The sequence below is a fragment of the Dreissena polymorpha genome, chromosome 5 (assembly GCF_020536995.1).
Source record: "Dreissena polymorpha isolate Duluth1 chromosome 5, UMN_Dpol_1.0, whole genome shotgun sequence".
In the NCBI taxonomy this organism is placed as follows: Eukaryota; Metazoa; Mollusca; class Bivalvia; order Myida; family Dreissenidae; genus Dreissena; species Dreissena polymorpha.
This window is the reverse complement of record NC_068359.1, coordinates 94,144,390-94,159,598: the sequence shown is the minus strand read 5'-3', so window position 1 is coordinate 94,159,598 and position 15,209 is coordinate 94,144,390. Positions and strand designations below refer to the sequence as shown.

At 40.8% G+C, this 15,209-nt stretch overlaps 8 non-coding genes across 8 annotated transcripts; 4 read left to right on the top strand and 4 right to left on the bottom strand.

The window, feature by feature from the left end:
* Positions 1–5,323: 5,323 nt before the first annotated feature.
* On the top strand, positions 5,324–5,440 carry LOC127832898 (U5 spliceosomal RNA). The gene has a single exon (XR_008027235.1). It is a non-coding gene; the product is annotated as a U5 spliceosomal RNA (small nuclear RNA).
* Positions 5,441–6,282: 842 nt separating this feature from the next.
* Positions 6,283–6,388, bottom strand: LOC127832812 (U6 spliceosomal RNA). Its single transcript, XR_008027163.1, has one exon. It is a non-coding gene; the product is annotated as a U6 spliceosomal RNA (small nuclear RNA).
* Positions 6,389–6,901: 513 nt separating this feature from the next.
* Positions 6,902–7,018, top strand: LOC127832896 (U5 spliceosomal RNA). The gene has a single exon (XR_008027233.1). It is a non-coding gene; the product is annotated as a U5 spliceosomal RNA (small nuclear RNA).
* An 851-nt stretch (positions 7,019–7,869) lies between these two features.
* On the bottom strand, positions 7,870–7,975 carry LOC127832811 (U6 spliceosomal RNA). Its single transcript, XR_008027162.1, has one exon. It is a non-coding gene; the product is annotated as a U6 spliceosomal RNA (small nuclear RNA).
* A 513-nt stretch (positions 7,976–8,488) lies between these two features.
* LOC127832895 (U5 spliceosomal RNA) lies at positions 8,489–8,605 on the top strand. The gene has a single exon (XR_008027232.1). It is a non-coding gene; the product is annotated as a U5 spliceosomal RNA (small nuclear RNA).
* An 842-nt stretch (positions 8,606–9,447) lies between these two features.
* Positions 9,448–9,553, bottom strand: LOC127832810 (U6 spliceosomal RNA). The gene has a single exon (XR_008027161.1). It is a non-coding gene; the product is annotated as a U6 spliceosomal RNA (small nuclear RNA).
* Positions 9,554–10,066: 513 nt separating this feature from the next.
* Positions 10,067–10,183, top strand: LOC127832894 (U5 spliceosomal RNA). Its single transcript, XR_008027231.1, has one exon. It is a non-coding gene; the product is annotated as a U5 spliceosomal RNA (small nuclear RNA).
* A 4,648-nt stretch (positions 10,184–14,831) lies between these two features.
* On the bottom strand, positions 14,832–14,941 carry LOC127832845 (U6 spliceosomal RNA). The gene has a single exon (XR_008027193.1). It is a non-coding gene; the product is annotated as a U6 spliceosomal RNA (small nuclear RNA).
* Positions 14,942–15,209: the final 268 nt, after the last annotated feature.

Genomic DNA, 15,209 nt, shown 5'->3' with positions numbered 1-15,209 from the left:
TCCGGATGATAAATCAAGAACGCTTACGCCTAGGATCATGAAACTTCATAGGTACATTGATCATGACTCGCAAATGACCCCTATTGACTTTCAGGTCACTAGGTCAAAGGTCAAGGTCACGGTGACTTGATACAGTAAAATGGTTTCCAGATGATAACTCAAGAAAGCTTATGCATAGGATTATGAAACTTCATAGGTACATTGATCATGACTTGCAGATGACCCCTATTGATTTTCAGGTCACTAGGTCAAAGGTCAATGTCACAGTGCCAAAAAACGTATTCACACAATGGCTGCCACTACAACTGACAGCCCATATTGGGGGCATGCATGTTTTACAAACAGCCCTTGTTATTTCTAATTTCAGGTGTGACCATTTGACTATATTCTTTGCAAGATCATGATTAAATCATTCATCCGTGATAATCAGGCGCTTTTGCACGTGGGGTAGCTGTGGATTCATCTGTTTGCAGGGGCGTATCCAGAATTTTTCAGAGGGGGGCTAAACTGGGGATGGCACCATGAAATGATGCATTTTCCTGCTATCTAATCAACATTTTGCATGATAAAAGTGCATGTAAAACAATCAAGAACTTTAGTTCAGACATCAAGTGTGACAGACACACAGACAGACAGACACACAGGCCTGCAGAGCTGCATCGACCTGCTTATTTACGGGAGCATTGTTTTTTCTCACACTCATAAACTGCTCACAACATATGCGCGAATCAATGTGGGCTTGATACCCAGTACCCCCGTCTTTGGAGTGTTTCTTTGCATCTGGAAAAAAATGACCATCGAAGACTTCAATGGCTTTCTTCCAGTTTTGAAATGGTTCACTAACTAATTTTCCACGTTTCTTGTTCCCTGGAAATGTGACGCAATGTACGCAATACGCTCCATCTTCTTCGACACTGTACACAAGTCCTGGATACTTCTGGAGCCAGGATGACTGGAATGTCCGACTTGTTTTGCCGAATTGTGTCTTTTTGTACATGTGTTTCTCTGACGGTTTCCAGTCCGTAGAGAGAAGAGTGTCACGTTCCTCATCAGTAAGTTTACCATGTTGTCTAGCGTACACACTAATGTCATTGGTGGATGTTGCTGAGGGTGCCAGAGGTACCGGAGAGCTGAAAGCAGCAACAGACTCATTTTCAGTTGGTTCATTAGTTTTTGGTTTCTTGATCCAAATGGATTAAAGTGTTGCCTGTTTGCGTTTCATTTTGAAAATGATTTAGTTTCATACTAGAAAAGTAATTCTTCATTTTTGAGTCCTTTTTAATTTTAATAACTATAGATGAACAACAAATAAGTTAACTAGTCCAATTTGTAAAAACAAACAAATTAATTGCCATTCATTAAGTGTGCTGTTGAATTTTAATGGCAATAACTTTTTACTCAAAATGATTATCACTCTCAAGAGCTTATACCAATTAAATTCATCAAAGAAACTTACCGAAAAATTAATGATGATTGTCCATTGCGTTCGTCTCAACTCTTTAATTGCTACGAATTGAAATATTGTTTTTTACAAGTCCCATGCGGCAGCCATTTGTAAACATTTACCCATGTAAATTCATCAAAGAAACTTACCGAAATATTAATGATGATTGTCCACTGCGGTCGTCTCAACTCTTTAATTGCTACAAACTGAAATATTGTTTTTCACAAGTCCCATGCGGCAGCCATTTGTAAACATTTACCTATAGCTAAATGCATCGATAAATTTCATTAGTTGAATGTATCTCATTCAACCAATCAAATAGCGCAGTTTATCACTTACAGTCAATGAAGCGTGCAGTTTAGCTGGCGTAGGTTAGATCGTCAGTACACATGCCTGGCTGGGGGCTAATCACACAAATCGACAGCTGTTTATGGCTTAATTATGGGCATATGGCAGGAAATACACAAGTGGATATGTTTGATACTTTAAGGGGCTCATTTTTTAAATCGTATCTAGCCAGTCAGCTGGGGGGGGGCTTTAGCCCCCTAGCCCCCACCTAAATTCGCCACTGGTTTGCACGTGACAATTGAGAATACGCAATATGATTCTAATGTTATTTTAAATTTCTTAATTTTAGGTGGATTGATATACCAGAAAAAACAACATTAATGCAAACATCAATATGTCTCGTATAACATTTCAGGAGCGCAGCAGCGTCATTGGCATGTTGCACGCTACCTTCCGCACTTGCTGAAGCATCCGATCTTCACGGATGAATGATTTCGTCGTTTGCCTGTATATATTGTAGTCAAATGATAACATATATAAATTGAAATAAAAATATTGACTCGTAAACGAGATATTAAAGTTTGAAAAATGATGCATTCGAAAAGTGATCAAGTGTAGTTCAGAACTCAATATAATTTAATTTCGATTTCATCATTCTAGGTGGGTTTTTACACCAGGCAAAAAATAAAATTAATTACAACAACAATATGGCTTGTATGAGCGCAATGTAACAAGCCGGTCGGATATTAAGACGTTAATGCGTTAGAACGATGGCACAATGTGATAGTACGATGGCGACAATACGATAGAACGATGGCGAAAATGCGATAGTACGATGGCGACAATGCGACAACGCGATAGTACGATGACGACAATGCGACAGTGCGACAATACGATGGCGACAGTGCGATAGTCATATCGTACTGTCGCCATCGTATCATCGCATTGTCGCCATCGTACTATCGCGTTATCGTACTGTCGTCATCGTATTATCGCATTGTCGCCATTGTTCCATCGCACTGTCGTCATCGTATTATCGCATTTTCGCCATCATACTATCGCACTATCGCATTGTCGCCATCGTATTGTCGCACTGTCGTCATCGTATTATCGCATTTTCGCCATCATACTATCACACTATCGCATTGTCGCCATCGTCATATCGTACTGTCGCCATCGTATCATCGCATTGTCGCCATCGTACTATCGCGTTATCGTACTGTCGTCATCGTATTATCGCATTGTCGCCATTGTTCGATCGCACTGTCGCCATCGTATTGTCGCACTGTCGTCGTCGTATTATCGCATTTTCGCCATCATACTATCGCATTGTCGCCATCGTATTGTCACACTGTCGTCATCGTATTATCGCATTTTCGCCATCATACTATCACACTATCGCATTGTCGCCATCGTCATATCGTACTGTCGCCATCGTATCATCGCATTGTCGCCATCGTACTATCGCGTTATCGTACTGTCGTCATCGTATTATCGCAGTGTTGCCATTGTTCCATCGCACTGTCGCCATCGTATTGTCGCACTGTCGTCATCGCATTATTGCATTGTCGCCATCGTAATATCGCTTTATCGTACTGTCGTCATCGTATTATCGAATTTTCGCCATCGTACTATCGCACTGTCGCCATCGTATTGTCACACTGTCGTCATCGTACTATCGCATTGTCGCCATCGTACTATCTCACATCGCATTGTCGCCCTTTGGTTTTTAATGTGTTACCACGATGGAACTAACGGTATTCCGTAGTTTTACTATAATAAGCATAATTATATAGGTAATTCATTCTCGAAAGTCTAAGCGAAATTCACCCAGCTATTGAAAACGGAAACTTGGGTTGTTCGTACGTAATACGGACGGGCTGACGCATGGTTCATGCAACCCATCGGGACACAATACTCACAACATGAAGTGAAAGTCCAATAAGTATTCACGTTATATGGTATTCGACAGTATACTTAAAAGAAAGTAATATACTCATATTTCATATCGAAAGTGAAAGTAAAAGTGGAACACGTGCTGTAGGTTACAGTATACTAAACACTTTTGGTGTTCAATGCTATACCCTCTAAAACATGGAACGTCATTTATTTGAAGACACAATTCTCTGTATGGGCACGTGCCATGATTTTAGTTTTGGATATGCATGTGTGCATATGGTAGGGAAAGCATTGTTGTATACTACACATTCACTGTCTTGCTTTTAGGTTGGAGACTACAGGAGACTTTGACAGTTGGCGGGAAACCCTCATCAACTGGAGAGATGATGGTAAAAAGATGGCTTTAAAACCATAGGCGCTCGATGGCATTGTTTTATTATGCCCCCCTTCGAAGAAGAGGGGGTATATTGCTTTGCTCATGTCGGTCGGTCTGTCGGTCGGTCGGTTTGTCGGTCCGTCCACCAGGTGGTTGTCTGACGATAACTCAAGAACGCTTGGGCCTAGGATCACGAAACTTCATAGGTACATTGAACATGACTCGCAGATGACCCCTATTGATTTTCAGGTCACTAGGTCAAAGGTCAAGGTCACAGTGACAAAATCGTATTCACACAATGGCTGCCACTACAACGGACAGGCCATATGGGGGCATGCATGTTTTACAAACAGCCCTTGTTTATTTTTTATTTACCCGTTGTTTATTATAATGCATACACATACTAAATATATAAAAATCTTCCGACAAAACGTGTTCTTAAAAATAGTTCGACTTCTTTGCATTATAATAAACAACGGGCAACTAAAAAAATAAAAAATAAATAATAAATACATTAAATAAATAAAGAATTGCCATCGAGCGCCGATGCTTAAAACAGTGACCGTTGAGTTCTTTCTTAAATACCACATGACCTATCTTTTTTATTGTTAAAGTCATTTTGGCGTTGAATTCTCTTTAAGAAAAGGTATGACAATGCGGGTGTCTTTGCGCAAAACTTTGACTTTATTTTTTAAGTTATTGCTTTCACATTGAATTTGTTAAGGTAATCTTTTAGTATATTTTAACATGTACACATTTATTTATAAAACATAAAGTTTGGTTTGCGGATACGCATAGGCACGCACGTATGGGACATACATGGTTACCCTAAACCATAAAAGATCTTTAAAAACGTAAACATATTAAAAAGTTGTCATTACTAAATTTTTCATTAAAAAAGTTACCAGAAGTTGACAGTTTTTGCCAATAATATTACTTTCTATTATTCGCTTTCTACGGTCGCAGCGTAATGGGATACGCGATTGAGGTGCCGACATCGTTCCAATCGAGTGCAACGGAACAGAAGAGCGCAGCTGTGAATGGTAAATATCATACATTCCGGCGCACTGTACTAATGTTACCAGTCTATTTTTAACTACGACCTATTGTGTTTTCCGACCAATAGCTGTGCGTTTACAAAGCTGTGCGTTTACTATTAATAGTGTTTTCCGCCCAATAACTGTACGTTTACAATAGCTTCGCTATTAATAGGAACTCTCGTGATTGGCGATTTGTTCAGCGGAATACTACAGAGCGTAACCTGTGAGCTGATATGCACGTTCAGTACATCAACCATTGCACGGGCGTTCACTGTTTAACTCTGGTTTCACTACAGTCACGAAAAAATCTTTCGCCTTTTACTAAAGATTTCCGTGCAGTGGAACATTCAATGAGTCTATAGACTTATTTCTGAAGTCCTGTTAATTCAGGATATGCAATAATGTGTCAATACATAAGCCTCGGTAGCAGCTAGGCACCCAGCTCCGCGTTGTCCGCGTTGTCCGCGTTGTCCGCGTTGCCCGTTCTTCTGTTGTAGTAACACTACGCGTTGTAGTTGTTGCATCGATTGTTGTTGTTTCGGTTGTTATTGTTTTTGTTGTTAATTATGTCGCATAAGACAAAACGCTGGCCGCTCTCCAACACTGGTGCGCCCTGCGTGTGCGCAAAGTGCGCGTCGCACAGGCTATTGCGTTGGGCAGACCGTCTGTGTGCATGCGCGTGAGCGTTCGCGACCGTCCGACCTGGGCTCGTATTCACCAAACAATTCTTACACCTACGTTTAAGAATCCGTAATATTCTTCAAACAGAAATTGTCAGGAATTGCCTTAATTTTGAGTCAAACATGGAATGAAGCTCCTATATCTGCATCACTCGATCTTCATGTAGAACATTTGAGTCGTGTTCTGAGAAAACTGGGCATAATGCATGTGCGTAAAGTGTCGTCCCAGATAAGCCTGTGCAGAGGGACGACACTTTCCGCTTTTATGGTATTTTTAGTTTCAAGGAAGTCCATCCTTACCGAAAATCAAGTTTAGGCGGAAAGTGTCGTCCCTGATTAGCCTGCGTGGGCTGCACAGGCTAATCTGGGACGACACTTTACGCACACGCATTAAGCCTAGTTTTCTCAGAACAAGGCTAATTTTCTCAACGACATCATTACCAGCGGTAGGTAACATGTAAATATTCAAGCGCCGGATGTATTTTTATTGATTCTAGGTATATTGATTGTTCTAAAGTGAAAAGAATGGGGTTTTGGATACGGGCCCTTGTGTAAAAAAATATGGAACGCTTCACGAATTTGCGTGTCATCCTTGCGCAGGGGCCATGCTAATCTTCTCTGTATCGTTCCAATTTTAGTATATGTACTGCCGAAGCAGTACGAAAAAGTAGGTAACGATAATGCTCTATATATGTGGTGTAATCTAAAGCGCACTTTTGCAGGTTCAAAGGCGCACTAAAATGCCCGTCTGCGTGTGCTCCGCTCCAGATACATACCTAGAGGTATTTCGCCCGGCAGTGTATATTCGCTTTCTACGGTCGCAGCGTAATGGGATACGCGATTGAGGTGCCGACATCGTTCCAATCGAGTGCAACGGAACAGAAGAGCGCAGCTGTGAATGGTAAATATCATACATTCCGGCGCACTGTACTAATGTTACCAGTCTATTTTTAACTACGACCTATTGTGTTTTCCGACCAATAGCTGTGCGTTTACAAAGCTGTGCGTTTACTATTAATAGTGTTTTCCGCCCAATAACTGTACGTTTACAATAGCTTCGCTATTAATAGGAACTCTCGTGATTGGCGATTTGTTCAGCGGAATACTACAGAGCGTAACCTGTGAGCTGATATGCACGTTCAGTACATCAACCATTGCACGGGCGTTCACTGTTTAACTCTGGTTTCACTACAGTCACGAAAAAATCTTTCGCCTTTTACTAAAGATTTCCGTGCAGTGGAACATTCAATGAGTCTATAGACTTATTTCTGAAGTCCTGTTAATTCAGGATATGCAATAATGTGTCAATACATAAGCCTCGGTAGCAGCTAGGCACCCAGCTCCGCGTTGTCCGCGTTGTCCGCGTTGTCCGCGTTGTCCGCGTTGCCCGTTCTTCTGTTGTAGTAACACTACGCGTTGTAGTTGTTGCATCGATTGTTGTTGTTTCGGTTGTTATTGTTTTTGTTGTTAATTATGTCGCATAAGACAAAACGCTGGCCGCTCTCCAACACTGGTGCGCCCTGCGTGTGCGCAAAGTGCGCGTCGCACAGGCTATTGCGTTGGGCAGACCGTCTGTGTGCATGCGCGTGAGCGTTCGCGACCGTCCGACCTGGGCTCGTATTCACCAAACAATTCTTACACCTACGTTTAAGAATCCGTAATATTCTTCAAACAGAAATTGTCAGGAATTGCCTTAATTTTGAGTCAAACATGGAATGAAGCTCCTATATCTGCATCACTCGATCTTCATGTAGAACATTTGAGTCGTGTTCTGAGAAAACTGGGCATAATGCATGTGCGTAAAGTGTCGTCCCAGATAAGCCTGTGCAGAGGGACGACACTTTCCGCTTTTATGGTATTTTTAGTTTCAAGGAAGTCCATCCTTACCGAAAATCAAGTTTAGGCGGAAAGTGTCGTCCCTGATTAGCCTGCGTGGGCTGCACAGGCTAATCTGGGACGACACTTTACGCACACGCATTAAGCCTAGTTTTCTCAGAACAAGGCTAATTTTCTCAACGACATCATTACCAGCGGTAGGTAACATGTAAATATTCAAGCGCCGGATGTATTTTTATTGATTCTAGGTATATTGATTGTTCTAAAGTGAAAAGAATGGGGTTTTGGATACGGGCCCTTGTGTAAAAAAATATGGAACGCTTCACGAATTTGCGTGTCATCCTTGCGCAGGGGCCATGCTAATCTTCTCTGTATCGTTCCAATTTTAGTATATGTACTGCCGAAGCAGTACGAAAAAGTAGGTAACGATAATGCTCTATATATGTGGTGTAATCTAAAGCGCACTTTTGCAGGTTCAAAGGCGCACTAAAATGCCCGTCTGCGTGTGCTCCGCTCCAGATACATACCTAGAGGTATTTCGCCCGGCAGTGTATATTCGCTTTCTACGGTCGCAGCGTAATGGGATACGCGATTGAGGTGCCGACATCGTTCCAATCGAGTGCAACGGAACAGAAGAGCGCAGCTGTGAATGGTAAATATCATACATTCCGGCGCACTGTACTAATGTTACCAGTCTATTTTTAACTACGACCTATTGTGTTTTCCGACCAATAGCTGTGCGTTTACAAAGCTGTGCGTTTACTATTAATAGTGTTTTCCGCCCAATAACTGTACGTTTACAATAGCTTCGCTATTAATAGGAACTCTCGTGATTGGCGATTTGTTCAGCGGAATACTACAGAGCGTAACCTGTGAGCTGATATGCACGTTCAGTACATCAACCATTGCACGGGCGTTCACTGTTTAACTCTGGTTTCACTACAGTCACGAAAAAATCTTTCGCCTTTTACTAAAGATTTCCGTGCAGTGGAACATTCAATGAGTCTATAGACTTATTTCTGAAGTCCTGTTAATTCAGGATATGCAATAATGTGTCAATACATAAGCCTCGGTAGCAGCTAGGCACCCAGCTCCGCGTTGTCCGCGTTGTCCGCGTTGTCCGCGTTGCCCGTTCTTCTGTTGTAGTAACACTACGCGTTGTAGTTGTTGCATCGATTGTTGTTGTTTCGGTTGTTATTGTTTTTGTTGTTAATTATGTCGCATAAGACAAAACGCTGGCCGCTCTCCAACACTGGTGCGCCCTGCGTGTGCGCAAAGTGCGCGTCGCACAGGCTATTGCGTTGGGCAGACCGTCTGTGTGCATGCGCGTGAGCGTTCGCGACCGTCCGACCTGGGCTCGTATTCACCAAACAATTCTTACACCTACGTTTAAGAATCCGTAATATTCTTCAAACAGAAATTGTCAGGAATTGCCTTAATTTTGAGTCAAACATGGAATGAAGCTCCTATATCTGCATCACTCGATCTTCATGTAGAACATTTGAGTCGTGTTCTGAGAAAACTGGGCATAATGCATGTGCGTAAAGTGTCGTCCCAGATAAGCCTGTGCAGAGGGACGACACTTTCCGCTTTTATGGTATTTTTAGTTTCAAGGAAGTCCATCCTTACCGAAAATCAAGTTTAGGCGGAAAGTGTCGTCCCTGATTAGCCTGCGTGGGCTGCACAGGCTAATCTGGGACGACACTTTACGCACACGCATTAAGCCTAGTTTTCTCAGAACAAGGCTAATTTTCTCAACGACATCATTACCAGCGGTAGGTAACATGTAAATATTCAAGCGCCGGATGTATTTTTATTGATTCTAGGTATATTGATTGTTCTAAAGTGAAAAGAATGGGGTTTTGGATACGGGCCCTTGTGTAAAAAAATATGGAACGCTTCACGAATTTGCGTGTCATCCTTGCGCAGGGGCCATGCTAATCTTCTCTGTATCGTTCCAATTTTAGTATATGTACTGCCGAAGCAGTACGAAAAAGTAGGTAACGATAATGCTCTATATATGTGGTGTAATCTAAAGCGCACTTTTGCAGGTTCAAAGGCGCACTAAAATGCCCGTCTGCGTGTGCTCCGCTCCAGATACATACCTAGAGGTATTTCGCCCGGCAGTGTATATTCGCTTTCTACGGTCGCAGCGTAATGGGATACGCGATTGAGGTGCCGACATCGTTCCAATCGAGTGCAACGGAACAGAAGAGCGCAGCTGTGAATGGTAAATATCATACATTCCGGCGCACTGTACTAATGTTACCAGTCTATTTTTAACTACGACCTATTGTGTTTTCCGACCAATAGCTGTGCGTTTACAAAGCTGTGCGTTTACTATTAATAGTGTTTTCCGCCCAATAACTGTACGTTTACAATAGCTTCGCTATTAATAGGAACTCTCGTGATTGGCGATTTGTTCAGCGGAATACTACAGAGCGTAACCTGTGAGCTGATATGCACGTTCAGTACATCAACCATTGCACGGGCGTTCACTGTTTAACTCTGGTTTCACTACAGTCACGAAAAAATCTTTCGCCTTTTACTAAAGATTTCCGTGCAGTGGAACATTCAATGAGTCTATAGACTTATTTCTGAAGTCCTGTTAATTCAGGATATGCAATAATGTGTCAATACATAAGCCTCGGTAGCAGCTAGGCACCCAGCTCCGCGTTGTCCGCGTTGTCCGCGTTGTCCGCGTTGTCCGCGTTGCCCGTTCTTCTGTTGTAGTAACACTACGCGTTGTAGTTGTTGCATCGATTGTTGTTGTTTCGGTTGTTATTGTTTTTGTTGTTAATTATGTCGCATAAGACAAAACGCTGGCCGCTCTCCAACACTGGTGCGCCCTGCGTGTGCGCAAAGTGCGCGTCGCACAGGCTATTGCGTTGGGCAGACCGTCTGTGTGCATGCGCGTGAGCGTTCGCGACCGTCCGACCTGGGCTCGTATTCACCAAACAATTCTTACACCTACGTTTAAGAATCCGTAATATTCTTCAAACAGAAATTGTCAGGAATTGCCTTAATTTTGAGTCAAACATGGAATGAAGCTCCTATATCTGCATCACTCGATCTTCATGTAGAACATTTGAGTCGTGTTCTGAGAAAACTGGGCATAATGCATGTGCGTAAAGTGTCGTCCCAGATAAGCCTGTGCAGAGGGACGACACTTTCCGCTTTTATGGTATTTTTAGTTTCAAGGAAGTCCATCCTTACCGAAAATCAAGTTTAGGCGGAAAGTGTCGTCCCTGATTAGCCTGCGTGGGCTGCACAGGCTAATCTGGGACGACACTTTACGCACACGCATTAAGCCTAGTTTTCTCAGAACAAGGCTAATTTTCTCAACGACATCATTACCAGCGGTAGGTAACATGTAAATATTCAAGCGCCGGATGTATTTTTATTGATTCTAGGTATATTGATTGTTCTAAAGTGAAAAGAATGGGGTTTTGGATACGGGCCCTTGTGTAAAAAAATATGGAACGCTTCACGAATTTGCGTGTCATCCTTGCGCAGGGGACGGAGTGATCTTCTCCCCAAAACATGGAACAACGCTCCATCTTGATTGGCTGATACGGTTCCATTTGTTCCAAGTTTGATCCAACTTTCGACCAATGAAACTGGACGCTTTTGGCGCGTGACTCGTGACGTATTCGCTTGGTTTCACGGGCGCCGCCATCTTGGATTTCATAGAGTGATTTTAGCGGTATTTAGTGTCTTTTATTCGTTATTTTGCATACACTTCGATTTAAATCAGTGCCTTTTATTGGGATATATCTGCATCAGGTAAGAAATCGCCATCGCAATAGTTAATATATGAAAATTACGCATGACCTACTTCTAAGCGGGAGATTGTTTACACGAAAATTCCAAATATTTTTCAGGACAAGTTTTTCTATTATTACGACTCGTTCAGCGTGTTCTTTGGTATTAATCGAACCAGATTAGTGTAAAATGAATGCGTGTACATTGATTTTTCTATTGCATGCGTATTTCGGCAGAAAACCGATGCTGTCAATTTTACCCCACCCACCAATGTTTGCATTGAAATGTCAAACCATTAAAAACATGTTTTTAAGGTCTGAACCCGTTGTCAGCTACTGTTTCCAGGTGGATATGAGTAGAATACTCGTTTACTTATATGTTACAACCGTAAATGTGCTGTATGATAACATAAAAACCCTTTGTTGATAAAATTTCTTTGACAGACATGCAAAATATCCACAAATGATCAAATGTTTACAAATTATGTTTAAAGGGCATCTATTCGTTTTTATAATGCTTCTTATTTCCACTTTATAAAGGCCTATCAGCAAGGCTTCCCGAACGGCAGAGTGGCCATCAAGCAGGAAGGTCATGAGATGCCGAGGAAGGCGGACATGGCGCTGTCACAGACGAAGAAGGTCTAGGCGGCATCACTGGTGGCTTCTGCCCTTAGCCCCGCGGCGGTTGTTCAGAAGCCGCTGAAATCCAAGGCTACAGTTACTGCGACAGGTAAAAAGCACTCACCCTGCATAAAATTGCTTATTTGTTTAATATTTGGTACCAGCCGGCACATATTTTCAAGTGTATTTCATTAAATTTGGCATATATATTAATAAAAATGGCATCGTATGAACCAGTTGTCATAGTATAAGCCACATTGAAACCTTATATGCATTTATCTGTTATTATTTGGGCACAAATAATTTAACTGTGTGAAAACCATACATACAAATGCTGATTTTTTTTCTTATTTGGTACCTAGTTGACATATATATTAATAAAAATGGCATCATATGAACCAGTAGTCATAGTATAAGCAACATTGAAGCCTAATATGCATTTATCTGTTATGATTTGGGCACATACCATTTTACTGTGTTAGCACCCTACATAGAAATGCTGATTTTTTTCTTATTTGCTACCAGCCGACACACATTTTCAAGTCTATTTCATTAAATTTGGCATATTTATTAATAAAAATGGCATCTAATGAACCAGTAGTCATAGTATAAGCAACATTGAAGCCTAATATGCATTCATCTATTGTTATTTGGGCACATAAAGATTGTTTTCACTTATGTGGGTGTATGTTGGCTCCACTTCACACGATACAGTCATTGTAGTTTAATTGAAAAACACATCTCACTATGTGAGATGAGTTCTGGGTTCAAGCCCCAGCAGTGGCCTATCAAGTGTGAAATACATAGCCATTATGATTTAATATAACACATATATTTATTTAAACAGTACAATTCAATATAAGTAATAATGTTAAAGGGGCATTGCTGCTTAGCCATTTTTGGGACTATTTTGTGATTTTTGGCCAATTTTGACATTGAATATCAGGATATATATACATCCAAAGCATAAATGTTTCTAAATTTGTAAAAAACTAGTCGTATTGTGCAGAATATTAAAAATTAAATAAACAAAGTTATCTATTTAAACAGTACAATTATATATAAGTAATAGTGTTAAAGGGGCATTGCTGCTTAAACATTTTTGGGACTTTATTGTGATTTTTGGTCAACTTTGACATTGAATAACAGAGTTTATATACATTCCAAGCATAAATGTTTCTAAATTTGTAAACAACAAGTCAAAGTATGCAAACTATTTAAAATCAAATATGCACAGTGATCTATTTAAACAATACAATAAAATATAAGTAATAATGTTAAAGGGGCATTGCTGCTTAGCCATTTTTGGGACTGTATTTGCAACTCTCTGATGTCTAAAAGTCATATAAATGCCACTTAAAGACATTTTTTTGTAGAAAATGACCCATTTGTGCTGTCTATTATCAAAGTTTTACGCAATCAGGTCCAATAGGGCTCATTCTGTAGCTTGTCTGTACCATAATCTATAATAAGGCCAAGTTTCAGCAGATTCGGCTCCACTTCACACGATACAGTCATTGTAGTTTAATTGAAAAACTCATCCTATTATGTGAGATGAGTTCTGGGTTCAAACCCCAGCAGTGGCCTATCAAGTGTGAAATACTGAGCCATTATGATTAAATATACTTAGTTATATATTTAAACAGTACAATTCAATATAAGGAATACTGTTAAAGGGGCATTGCTGCTTAGCCATTTTTGGGACTTTATTGTGATTTTTGGGCCAACTATGACATTGAATAACAGGGTTTATATACACCCCAAGCATAAATGCTTCTAAATTTGTTAAAAGAAAATAGTCGAAGTGTGCAGAATATAAAAAATTGCAACTCTCTGAGGTCTAAAAGTCATTTAAATGCCACTTAAAGTTGACATTGTTTTGTGAAAAATGACCCATTTTATGCTGTAAATTATGAATGTTTTGCGCAGTCAGGTCCAAAAGCGCCCGTTTTCTAGCTTGTTTGGACCATAATCTATAATACTGCCAAGTTTCAGCTGATTTGACCCAGTGGTTCCAATTTTGCTGCTTAGCCATTTTTGGGACTTTATTGTGATTTTTTGGCCAATTTTGACATTGAATAACATGGTTTATATACATCCCAAGCATAAATGCTTCTAAATTTGTCAAAAAAATAGTCAACGTGTGCAGAATATTATAAATTCTGAGGTCTAAAAGTCATTAACATGCCACTTAAAGTTGACATTGTTTGTAAAAAATGACCCATTTTATGCTGTTAATAATGAATGTTTTACGCAGTCAGGTCCAAAAGCGCTCATTTTGTCGCTTGTTTGGACCATAATCTATAATACTGCCAAGTTTCAGCTGATTTGACCCAGTGGTACCGATTTTGCAGTTTAGCCATTTTTGGGACTTTATTGTGATTTTTGGTCGACTTTGACATTCAAATAACAGGGTTTATATGCATCCCAAGCATAAATGCTTTTAAGTTTGTGCAAAACAAGTCGAAGTGTGCAGAATATAAAAAAATTGCAACTCTCTGAGGTCTAAAAGTCATTTTAAATGCCACTTAAAGTTGACACTTTCTGTAAAAAATGACCCATTTTGTGCTGTCAATTATGAATGTTTTACTCAGTCAGGTACAAAAGCGTCCATTTTATAGCTTGTTTGGACCATAATCTATAAACTTGCCAAGTTTCATCCAAATCGGCCCCGTGGTTCCGATTCTATACGCCGCCAAAGAACCTCGGTGTGCAAAATAGGGCATTTTTCCCGCCTTTTTTCTTGAAAAGCAAAATCGACAAAAGCCCTGTCGATAAGCGGTTTTTACGACGCGATTTTCAATGGCCCTGTCGACAACGGCCCGCAAACGCCTTTTTTTCGGGCGTTTTCTGCGTTTTTTTATGGCCCCTTATTTGCGTTTTTTTAAATTGGAACGGCTGGGGAGAAGATTGCGCTCCTTCCTTTGCGCAGGGGCCATGCTAATCTTCTCTGTATCGTTCCAATTTTAGTATATGTACTGCCGAAGCAGTACGAAAAAGTAGGTAACGATAATGCTCTATATATGTGGTGTAATCTAAAGCGCACTTTTGCAGGTTCAAAGGCGCACTAAAATGCCCGTCTGCGTGTGCTCCGCTCCAGATACATACCTAGAGGTATTTCGCCCGGCAGTGTATATTCGCTTTCTACGGTCGCAGCGTAATGGGATACGCGATTGAGGTGCCGACATCGTTCCAATCGAGTGCAACGGAACAGAAGAGCGCAGCTGTGAATGGTAAATATCATACATTCCGGCGCACTGT